The following is an 11,540-nucleotide window of genomic DNA, read 5'->3' as shown; positions in this document are numbered from 1 at the left end:
TAATTGGGCTTTGTAAGACTCGAGGTCTGGAACTTTGCAAAACTTGGCAGAACCTTACCCTACACAGGCAAAATTCCAGTACCACCAACCCAACCATGACTCCTTGAGAAACTGACTTAAGAAACTATGTCATGGGATATTTGTCTGCTTAATTTTTAAATGACATTTTTGCTGACATTGCATCCTGTTGGAGAAATGTAATTTAAAAGTATCTTCTCCCAACACACAAAATTTTTCCAGAAGGATAGTAAAGAAAAAAAATATATGTTATCACTGAATAAGCATTAAACAGGATGGAATGCAAATCACAGGAAATCCAATAAGAGATTGAAGACAGAAAGGAATCTCATCCTCTTATAAAGCTGCCCTAGCCCATTTGGGCTGCTATAAGAAGAACACTACATAAGCAATAGAAATTTATTTCTCACAGTTCTGGAGACTGGAGGTCTGAAATCAGAATGCTAGCATGGTCACAGGTCAGGTTCTGTTGAGAGTCCTCTTCTGGGTTGCAGACTACTAACTTCTCATTATATCTTCACATGACAGAGAGCAAAGAGGGGAAACAAGCTCTCATGACTTTTCTAATGCCATGAACCCCATTCATATGGGCTCCACCTTTAAAGCCTCATCTAAACCTAATTATCAGTCTAAGACCCATCTTCTGATACCATCATATTGATGGGTAGGATTTCAACATATAAATTTTGTGGGCATGCAAACATTTGGTTAATAACAATAGTCAAGCAGATGCAACCCTTTACACACATGTTCTTAAGATAAGCAGTCACTAGTCCTCAAGCAAGAATTTTACAGTACCAAAAAAAAAAAAAAGAATTTTACAGTACCACTTATCACATTGTTCACCCCAACTTCACCTGATAATTGGGTTGACCACCTGATAATTGGGTTGTTTCCTAGTAAGATTCATCCTGGAGGAAAAGCAAACTTCCTATATTATTATTACAGAAGGTAGTTTTGCAACTTGGAGCAAGGTGCCCACAGAAAGTTAGCTGCCTAATCTGTGGTGTGCTTGTTATAGTAGCCTAACCAGACTAAGACAGTTTAATAAGAGCATGAGATGTTTCTAGATTGCCCATGATGTACATCCCATTCTGGTTTAATGCTTATTCAATAATAAAACTATTTTCTTTCTCTACTACCTTTGTGAAGAAGTTTTTCTGGGTTGGGAGAATATTTTTTAAATTATATTTTCCCAACAGGATTCCTGTTTGACAGGAATTTTGCCACTGGCTATTATCCTTATTTCTTTTACAATGAAAAAACCCAAAAGAATAATCCATTTCTGTTTTGCAGTGTATAACAAGGGTGAAATATTGAAGAGCTTTGCTCAGTATGCAATTAATCTTAGCTCAATTTACAGAAATCTTGAGGGAACACAGAAGAGTCACTCTGCTAGAGTGAAATTTCAAAAATTGTAAAATGGGAAACAGTTTCTGCCAAGGAATTAAAGACTATAGAACCCAGTTTATTTTCTATCTTACGAAGGAGAGGTACAGGTAGTACCTCTATTAAGGTGGTAAGGTGGGAAAACAATGGAGCAGAGCAAACAAAGAAATTCCTGGAAATAAACTGTCATTAGGAGAACATAGGTGGGGGAACTAATGCCATCACTAGTAGTCAATTCAAATAATCTATTAGAATAAAAAGTAGAAGTTGTTTGCACAAAGTATGAAGTAGTTAGCCACTCAAGTGCTGAGAGAACCTACCTTTCACACATTAAGAAGTGAGAAAGAAGACAGTAAGCAGTGAATCACAGCTCATAAATGAAGAGGATGATACCCTTGGCTCATGATCTCAATCCCTGTCTAAATCCTGGAAATAGAAATTATGCAGAATTAAATTTAAGATGAGATATGTTATATCCCCAAGCATAGGAAAAAAAGACCACTGTCATAGGAAAGGGCCTGAGAAATATATTCTCAATACCCAAACCAGGATTACAGAGTATTTGGAAAAATGTTTTTAGTTTACTCATTGAACATTTGTTGAACCTAGAGAAAGTGTTATGTATGCAAGCCCTGGGCTGCTTTCTATATGGGATTTCTATTCTAGGGGGAAAAAAGTGTGAATCAAAGCAAACTGTGTACCCTTTAGAGGAAGGAAGATTTCCTTTTTCAGGACACAACATTTTACTAGGAACATGAATATTGGGGAATGATAATTTGTTCATTAACCTTTTCTCTTTTTTGCTAATTTCACACCCACAATTGCTTTAGAATCACTGCAATACTCTCCACTAGGTCAGACTATTCCTTTTCTTCAGAGTTAAGGTTTCCAACATAAGTGTAAATAGGGAAAAAATCCACTTTTCATCTTTCATCTTTGTTGTGACATCTTTACCTCATTTGCTTAATAGATTTTTAATTTTAAATTGCTTGAAATTACAGTTTTACAACAGTAATAAAATTTTAAAACCATACTTTTAATTTATACAAGCTGAGTGATTTTGGTTTCAAAAATACGAAAGCCGAAGGAGTTGAAACATAAAGTTTATTCATTCATTCAGTCAGTCATGAATATCAGTAGATGTATTCAAGAGATGTCTTTATGAGACTCTCTTCTGTGCCAGGCTCTGAAATAAATATTAGAGATATAGCAGTGAATAAACTAGAAAGATTTTGGCCTTTAGGAGCTGATACCCCTGTTCAGGCAAAAGGAGAAGCTGGTACTCTTCCCTGAGAAGACAGACTTAAAGTATATACATAAAGGAGGAGAGAATAAGCCAATAGGACTCTCTGAGGGAAGAGAATTACAGATAAAGGAAAGAGTAAGTGCTGAGACGGGAGCACATGGGACATGTGGTGGGCAGCAACCAAGCCCAGAGTGGGTAGACTGAAGGAAACAATGGGGAAGAGTTGTAGGAAGGAGATCAGAGAGGTAGCAGAAAAAATGGATTATTTTTAGGGTCTATGAACCATTTAAAGATTTGACTTTTATGTTTAATGAATGGAAATAGATGGAAAGACAAGTGAAGGACTTGAGATGAAATTGATTTATTATATGATTTTAAATGATCACAAGTGCTACTCTGTCAAGATAGATTTTCCAGGGTTGAGTACAAAAGAAGTAAGGAGCTGTCAGAGAATGAAATAGTAATACAGTGATGTTGTTTTCTAATATGCTTAAAAGTAGCAGTTGTATATGCAAAACAGTAATTAATTTAAAGACTATTTAAAATAAGTTATCTTCTGAAACATTTTCTAAAATTCCAATAATATTATGTACCAAATGTATGTTTTTTCTTAGATATACTTCTGACTGCTCTTTTTAAATCAATCTATTTCTAAACTACTACTGTAGGAATTTAGTAATGTTTTATTTACTACTTAGTTGACTGTTATATCCAGTACCTGACAGGGTTATTCATAATTCACTGCTTTTTTAATGTCAGAATTTTTCATTTTTTAAATAAAAATTGCAGTTGAATTTAGTTAGAAATTTATATTCTATTTTCCAAGTTTTTAGGATGTCACAGTGAATCCTAAAGTGAATTCAGAATTTTTTTTTCTTTTTCTTTTTAAATCTGGATTGAGCAGTGTGAGTCTATCTAATTTTTCATTGATTTAGAAATTTATTTTTTTTACCTGGATACCCTAGGATTCCACTGTATCCTTAAATTTGAGTAACTTACTCTGGAGATTATATATTATATATTTATATATACATATATATGATACAGGTATTGTCAAAGGCTTAAAAATAGCCAAAGTAAAACCAATGAAACACTGAAGTGGTAATTAGCAAACATTTATTGTGCATACACCAAAGAGACAGTTTGCAAATCAGAAATAATCAAACCAAAACACGGAATGAGGCTCTGGGTTATATTGTTATACAGCAGCAATGTAGTGAGAAAGCAGTGACTGTTGATTTTTCACAGTGATGGGTACAATATTATAATTTCAGGGGTTATCTCATATCAGTCTTAGGAAACAGTTCAAGTTTTGCTTATCATTCCCAGAGGCACAAGCCAAAAATGATCCAGGTCAAGTAAGCCTTGCAAAATAAGCTAAATTAAGTTTTGCCTGCATGAGTAAACTGGCTCTTTCTGCTCAAGGAAATTTTATGGCATATCAGTCCGTCCTTCATTTTAGCAGTATATATAATACATAGGTACTACATGATATATATTACATTTTATATTCAGCATATATATAAACATATATTTATATCTAATTAGATTTAATATACAGTAGCTATTCTAATAATATATAATATAAATGTATAAATATGTGTATTCTAATGCAATTGTATATATAATCTAATGCAGTTTTGTGTAATTATATGTGTACTTTATATAACATGCAGTAGTAGTCTCTTGCATTAATTTCTTTAGATTATAACTTTTTTTTTTTTAAGATTCCATTTATTTATCCATTAGAGACACACAGAGAGAGAGAGAGAGGCAGAGACACAGGCAAAGGGAGAAGCCGGCTCTGTGCAGGGATCCCGATGTGGGGACTCCATCCCGGGTCTCCAGGATCAGGCCCTGGGCTGAAGGTGGCGCTAAACCGCTGAGCCACCCGGGCTGCCCTAGATTATGACATTTCAATGTGATAATAAATACTATATTTTCTCTTCATTTACCATTTATTCTCTAAATAGATTTTTTTGGGGGGAAGGGTGCAAGTATATGTAAGGGTGCAAGTATATGTAAGTATATATACATGTAACGGCAAAGGGAGAGAGAGAATCTTAAACTGGCTCCACAGCAGCCATAGAGTTCAATATAGAGCTGGATCTCACAACCCTGAGATCATGACCTGAGCTGAAATCAAGAGTCAGTGGCTTATCTGATCAAGCCCCGAAGGCATCACCCAAAATAGCTTTTAATTTTCAGTTCGTTTGGTTTCATCTCTACTTCAGGACCACCAGTTATCTATGTTTGATTTTAATTCTTGGTTAGCCATCTTTATGTCCTTAAAAATTAATTTCCAATTATAAAAATTTTCTTTCCACTCTTAGTGATTTTCACCATGTCAATACTTTAGTTTTTAGGTATGTCTATGCTGAACCCTCACGTATCCATCTTTTCAGTTGTTCATTTATTATTATTATTATCTCTCTAATGGTGCTATTTGGTAGTTAATTCCTTTGCTTATGCATATGATTGTATATGTTCTCCTATTTCTTATTTATTGTTCCTTTTCATTTTCTTATCTTGCCTTATTATCTTGCGTTTGTTCTGTCCATGCATTTCATTATATCTATCAGTTACTGAAGTGTAAAGAATTTGTTAGAGATAAATTATTCTATCTCCTTAGATAATTTCTTCCTGAGGGTTTTTTTTGTTATTTTATTTAGTTGTTTTTTTTTTTTTTTGCTATAATTTTTTACATTTCATTATTCCATTTCATTTATCTTTATCTTTGTTATGCTATCTCTACTTTGTTTGCCCAAATACATTGCACTTAATTTATTATTAATTTGATGCCTAATGTCTGAACCAAGTTTTTTCTCCCTTTCAGAAATAAGCTTTAGTGTTGCTGTATTTATGGTTTGGGTTTTGTTTACTCTTCTTTCTTTTCAATTGCTCATATTCTATGCCAGCAACTGTACCCAATCTCTCCAATTCTAAATTAACAATAGCATTTATAGGGAACAATCTAAGAATAATTAAGGCTAGGGGCAGTTCTTATTTTCATCATCTTATTGCTCTTGGTTTACATTCTAGATGAAAGAGTAACTGCAAAGTCCACATCCCATGCTTCTTTGTGGGGGAGGCTATGCCTGTGTCTTTTCTTCTAGAAGCAAGTTTACATGTCGAGTTCTTGTCGATCAACACATCCCAGGGAGAGTTACCTTTCAAAAGAATTAAAATTTCTCTTTGAGAGAAAGAAGAAAGAAAGAAAGAAAGAAAGAAAGAAAGAAAGAAAGAAAGAAAGAAAGAAAGAAAGAAAAGAAGAAGAAAGAAAGAAAGAAAGAAGAAAGAAGAAAGAAAGGAAGATGAAAGAAAGAGAAAGGAAAGAAGAAAAAGAAAGAAGAAGAAAGAAAGAAGAAAGGAAAGGAAAGAAAGAAAGAAAGAAAGAAAGAAAGAAAGAAAGAAAGAAAGAAAGAAGAGAAAGAAAGAAAGAAAGAAAGAATGAAAGAAAGAAAGAAAGAAAGACAGGCAATGATTTTTGCTTGCTAATTATATATTTTGAATTTTGTGACTTTTGATACTCTGGATCTAGTACTCTAATATCTTGCTTATTTTATATACCAATAGTTTTCAGTGAAGAAGAAGAAGAAGAAGAAGAAGAAGAAGAAGAAGAAGAAGAAGAAGAAGAAGGAGACAAAGTTTAGTCTCCAAAACATTTGACCATATCAACAGACATTTTAGTAGCTCTAAGTAGAATGGAGGTGCTGCTGGCATCTACTGGGTAAAAATCAAAGATGCTGCTAGACATCTTATAATGCAAAGGATAGCATCTCCAAATTTAAGTGGAACTGAGGCTAAGAAACTCTGTCCTCGGCCAATGTGTTTTCCTTTTCTGTAAGATTCCACTTAACCTTGCTTGTCCTCTCCTCTATACTCCTTGGTTGCTGTCTGCCAGAATTTGAATCTCTCAAAAATAATTTTGTCTAACACTGTTTTCATAGTACTGACCATCAACTCATGACCCTAAGAACTTTCATTAATGTCAGAAGTCACTTTCCTAATATCAAGAAGTAAATAAAAAGATTAAATTAGATTTATAGGACTATTTTCAAGGAGTTTTTATAATCTATAACTAATATATTTTTCATAGAAAGCTATAAGCATCCCATGATACAATTATCTATTTAACTAATTAGGAGCAATATTTGTAGTTAAATCTGAAAAGATTTAAGACTAGTTATAATGTATATTTTCCCACTTTTATCATTACTTTCATGTATGTTCCATATGCAAGAGCTAAAATTAAATGGCAAAACATTTAATTTACTTAACATTTACTTAAGTATCACAATTTATGAAGTAGTATTTAGAGTATAAAGATAAATGAACTTTTCCTCCCAATCTCTAAGATTACACAATAAATTGGGTGAAAAATCCATATAATCTACTCAGAATTAAAATGTTTTTGTCCCCAACCTGCTCTCCATGGCACAGTATGGCAAAAGAATCATAGACATTAGAATTTTCTAGGATCCATGAACTTTAGAGCAGCGTTGTGTTATATATATAAAAGTAGTTTTTTTTTCTTTCAAGGCACATTTAATTTAATATCAAGAGTGCAATACAAAAGACCCAAATACAATGAAGGAAACACATTCCCCCATTAACACCAACGACAATGCTCTTTCAACATGTGCCTGTTGAATGGAATGGGGATTTAATTTCACTACTGAAAAAAATAACACAGTGAGTCTCATCACAGCCAATATCCTTATACAATCTAGTAGTGAAATGAATGTTTATAATGCTTCAAACAGTTTCAACCTGAAGTTTGATACCACACTTTTATGTTTGTTTGTACAGTCCTCAGTAAGATTATCTACAGCATTAGCAACCATTCAAAGAACAAACCATTGATTAAAACCACATTGATTTAAGGCTCAATCAAGTAATATAGAGCCCCAAACTAAATGGTTAAATATATGAACTACTTGTACTGACATCTATTATTTGATTCTCTCGTGACTATTAAATTGGTTCTTAGCAAATAAACTCTTTAAAGGCAAAATTCACCTCATTTGAGTTTTGACCCAGTTCAACAACAGTCACGAAGTCCACATTCTTATTGGCAAACCTGAGATACAGTGTCTCTAAGTTACTATGCTCAAGGTTAAGAGCAATGCATATTCCATTTTTACATTTTACTGGAAATTTACATGTTCAATTCATGATTTTAAATCTCTAGGTTTTCATTCCTCCAAACTGTCTGAAGACACAGTGTGCCACAGACTTAAGACTTCTGTTTCTCCCTCTATTTTCTTCAAACAGAAACATTTCTCAAGTGTCTACATGTTTTAGAAGGGGAATTTTTCAGAGGTGGCCACTTCTTCGGAATAGTCCGACGCCATCTGGCCTCTGAAGCAAGGGGAGGGGGAAGAAAAAAAAAAGCTGAAATACAAGGTTCATCTGGTAAGTTTTACATTAACCATTACAAGCTGGATAGTATAAGAATGTGGCCTTTTTTGGCTCAAAAAGTCTGAGTCTTGGTGTAGAAACGAGTACTTGGCTGTCCCACCACAGCTTTCTTGTAGTGGGACTGTCAAGGGAAGTCTTGACTGGTGAGTATGATTTGTTTATCTATCAAGTGTAAACTTCCAGGCACTCAGTTCATTTTGGGCTTGTTCCAGTTTGTCCTTAGTCTGTTCCAGTTCACCTTTCATTTTTAGGAAAAACAAGTTGATCGCTCCGTCTACCATTGTTGATCTCAATTGGGCAACGCTAGGCTGCTGGACTTGCTTGAGGTACTGGATTTAAGTAGTACACTCTTGCATCTCTTGCTCCTTGGTTGCCAGTCGCATTACAAGGATGTTTTCTCTGCGAACAGACTCTTGTTGTTGTTGCTTTAGTTTTTCTTCAGACTCCCTTAACCCAGTTGCATCATTAGAATTAAGATCTGTGAACTTGCCCTCCAAAGCTTGGACATATGCCTCATATTGTTTCCACCTTAGAATGAACTCATATCGTGCCATAACTTTGAAGTCTGTTTCACTCAGTCGAACCTTTTTGGGAGGAGGTTCCTCGTTGGTCATCTTGAATCCTCCCCAGATGGAGGCCATGCAGGTGCCTCCCAGCTCATAGGCCAAGCGAGACTCTGCTGCCCGCTCAGCCCAGGCCACCAGATCGCACCACCCCGGCCCCCGCTCCTCCTCTCGCTGCAGTGCCGGTGCTCCGCTTTATTTGCGGGTCTCACTGCCACAAATTGGCCACAAAAGTAGTTTTTATTGCGTGAAGCTCTTTGAGCATATACTATGGACCACGTGTGCTTGTAGGTATTAAAAATCTTCTGTCAATGAACAAAATCAACAAAAGTCTCCACTCTTACAGAACTTCAATTGTAGAGGAGAGAATGTACAAAATAATCAAATATAAATAGGTCAATTGATTGAAGTATTAAGATAAAACTAAGAGTGGAGAAGTATAAAATGGTGAGAGAGTTGTACTTTTAGAGATTCATGAGACCAGTTAGAAAGCTCACAGTTTGCATGGATTAGAAATCCAAACATGGTTTAACTAAATCTTCTTTCTCTTCAGAGTCTCACAAGGCTTCAATCAAAGTTTTAGCCCAGCTATGCACTTATCTGAAACTGGATTCTACTCTCACCTCATAGAAGATTCCCAAAGTCCCTTAGGACATGGTTATCTCACAACACAGGAGCTTACTTCAAGGTCAGTGAGGGAATCTGATTTCTGTTTCTGACTCTGGGACCTCTTTTTATAGCTTTACCTGACTAAGTCAGGCCCATCAGGATGATCTCCTTTTGAATAACTCAATTGATTAGGATACCTTACCTACATCTCCCAAATCCCTTCACCTTTGCCTTAGGAGGTAACATAATCACAGGAGAGATTTTAGGGTATGTCAACAAGCTGAGCTATTTCATCATTGAGCTATGTTCTATTATTAGCAACAAATCACAGGTTGTTTCCCCAAACAAGGAGAAGATATTTTACAAAGTCACGGGTCATTGGGCAATCATTTTAAAATTCTGCCTATGACAGAAACTATTGAAAAAATCCCTGATTAGAGAGGATGATCTGGACTAGGATAGTGACAGTGAGAGTGGTAAAGAGTGGTCAGGCAGAAAAGATTTGCTGTCAGCCTCAACGGTAAGAGAAGGAGAAGAGTCAAAGGATGATGCTATTTATTTTTTCCCAAGCAACCAAAAAAATGGAATTATCTTTGACTTTCAATAAAAGTACTTCAAAAAGACCACATTAGGTTGGATAGCATTAGAAAATACGAACATTCGTTTACAACATATTGAACATAAAATGCCTATTAGACATTAAAGAAGAAATGACAAGAAATCACTTGCATACTTGAGTATCCAAAGAGGTCTAGACAGGAGTTAAACATTTGGCAATCATCGCCATGGGCATGGTATGTAACGCCATGAGACTAGAGAAGCTCTAGAGAAAGAATGAAAGTTCAAAACCTATGTAAGGTAAAGGATGGAGCCCTGGGGCTCTTCAACATTTCCAGGTTGGTAAATGAGGAAGAAAGTCTAAAAAAGTGGGCAGAAAGATGAGAGGAAATCTGTGAGGGAATGGTATCTTGAAAACTAAGTGAAGATCTTGTTTTGAGGAGAAAAAACAAATGCTTCAAATGCTGCTGCCAATCAGATAAGGACTCAAATGACCATTTTGTGTAACAAAGTGTGGGTCTTTTGTGATCTTTTAAAGAGCACTTTAGGTAGACAAGAGTAATTGAAACCTGGTTGCAGTCGATTCAAGACAGAAGTGAGGAAGAGCACTTGGTTGGCTCAGTTGGTCAAGTGGCTGATTTCAGCTCAGCCCATGATCTTAGGGTCCTGGGAAGGAGCCCCAGTTCAGATTCCCTAATCAATGGGGAGTCTGCCTCTCCCTTTTCTTCTGCACCTCTTTCTCCCTCTGCCCTTTTGCCCCTCCATTCTACTCATACTCTCTCCCTCTCTCTCTCTCCCCACTACAAATATATATATATATATATATATATATATATATATATATATATATATATATATTTTTTTTTTTTTTTTTTTTTTTTTTTTAAAGATAGAAGTGGGGGACAGAATTTGGAGACAGTAAGCACAGAAAACTGTTTCAGAAAGATTGGCTCTAAAGATAAAAAGTTGGTTAGTGTTGGAGGAACACTGAGAACAACAAACAAAGCTTTTTGTTTGTAAGCTTCTTTAATAAAATGAAAATAAATAGCAGTATGTTCATGTATTTTGTGGAATGATCAGTAAAGGGAATGTTTGACCATGTAAGTGAGAGATCAGGCAATGGCTAGAGTCTTGCTCTTCAGTTAGGTAAGAATGAAACCAGGTCTAGTACACAGGCAGAAGGGTTGGCTTACCTAGGATCTGGAAAGGCCCCTGAATATTAAAAGGAAACAAGGTGGATCAAATGATGCTGATTTAGTGTCAGGCAAGTCAGCATGGTTATGAGTTTTTTTTCAGCCATGTTAGTTGTGCTGGTAAAGCTATCCAGAAGGCAGATAATAATTTTATTTTGCTAAATAAAAAAAAAAAAGCAAAACCAAGAGAGAAACAAACTGAAACTGAGAGTTGTGCAAATAATAGAGATCATAATAATGATAATATGTTGTAGAGCAAGCTAGATAAAATGAACTTAGTTTTAAGTTCCAGGAGAAAAATCCTTAGGTGATAAGGGACAGACCCTCACTTCATGTTTCAGTAAGCACACATAAAACATAAGAACCAAGGAGGCATTTAAGAGATCAAGATAAAGCATGTAGATTGAGAAAAGAGGACAGGAGAGATTCCCAAAATATTAAGGACTGGAATTTTCATTTTTTAGAAAACCCATCAGCAAATTTGGAGGTATCAATATATTAAAGAAAATTCAAACATCTTTATCAGCTGAAAAATTAAAG

General features: G+C 35.2%; 1 pseudogene; it reads right to left on the bottom strand.

Moving 5' to 3' along the window:
* Positions 1-7,820: 7,820 nt before the first annotated feature.
* On the bottom strand, positions 7,821-8,691 carry LOC129502659 (pre-mRNA-splicing regulator WTAP-like; annotated as a pseudogene).
* Positions 8,692-11,540: the final 2,849 nt, after the last annotated feature.

This window comes from Nyctereutes procyonoides, unplaced genomic scaffold (genome assembly GCF_905146905.1).
Source record: "Nyctereutes procyonoides isolate TBG_1078 unplaced genomic scaffold, NYPRO_anot_genome, whole genome shotgun sequence".
Taxonomy (NCBI): domain Eukaryota; kingdom Metazoa; phylum Chordata; class Mammalia; order Carnivora; family Canidae; genus Nyctereutes; species Nyctereutes procyonoides.
Note: the sequence above shows the minus strand (reverse complement) of the source record. Positions and strands in the feature narration are given on the sequence as shown.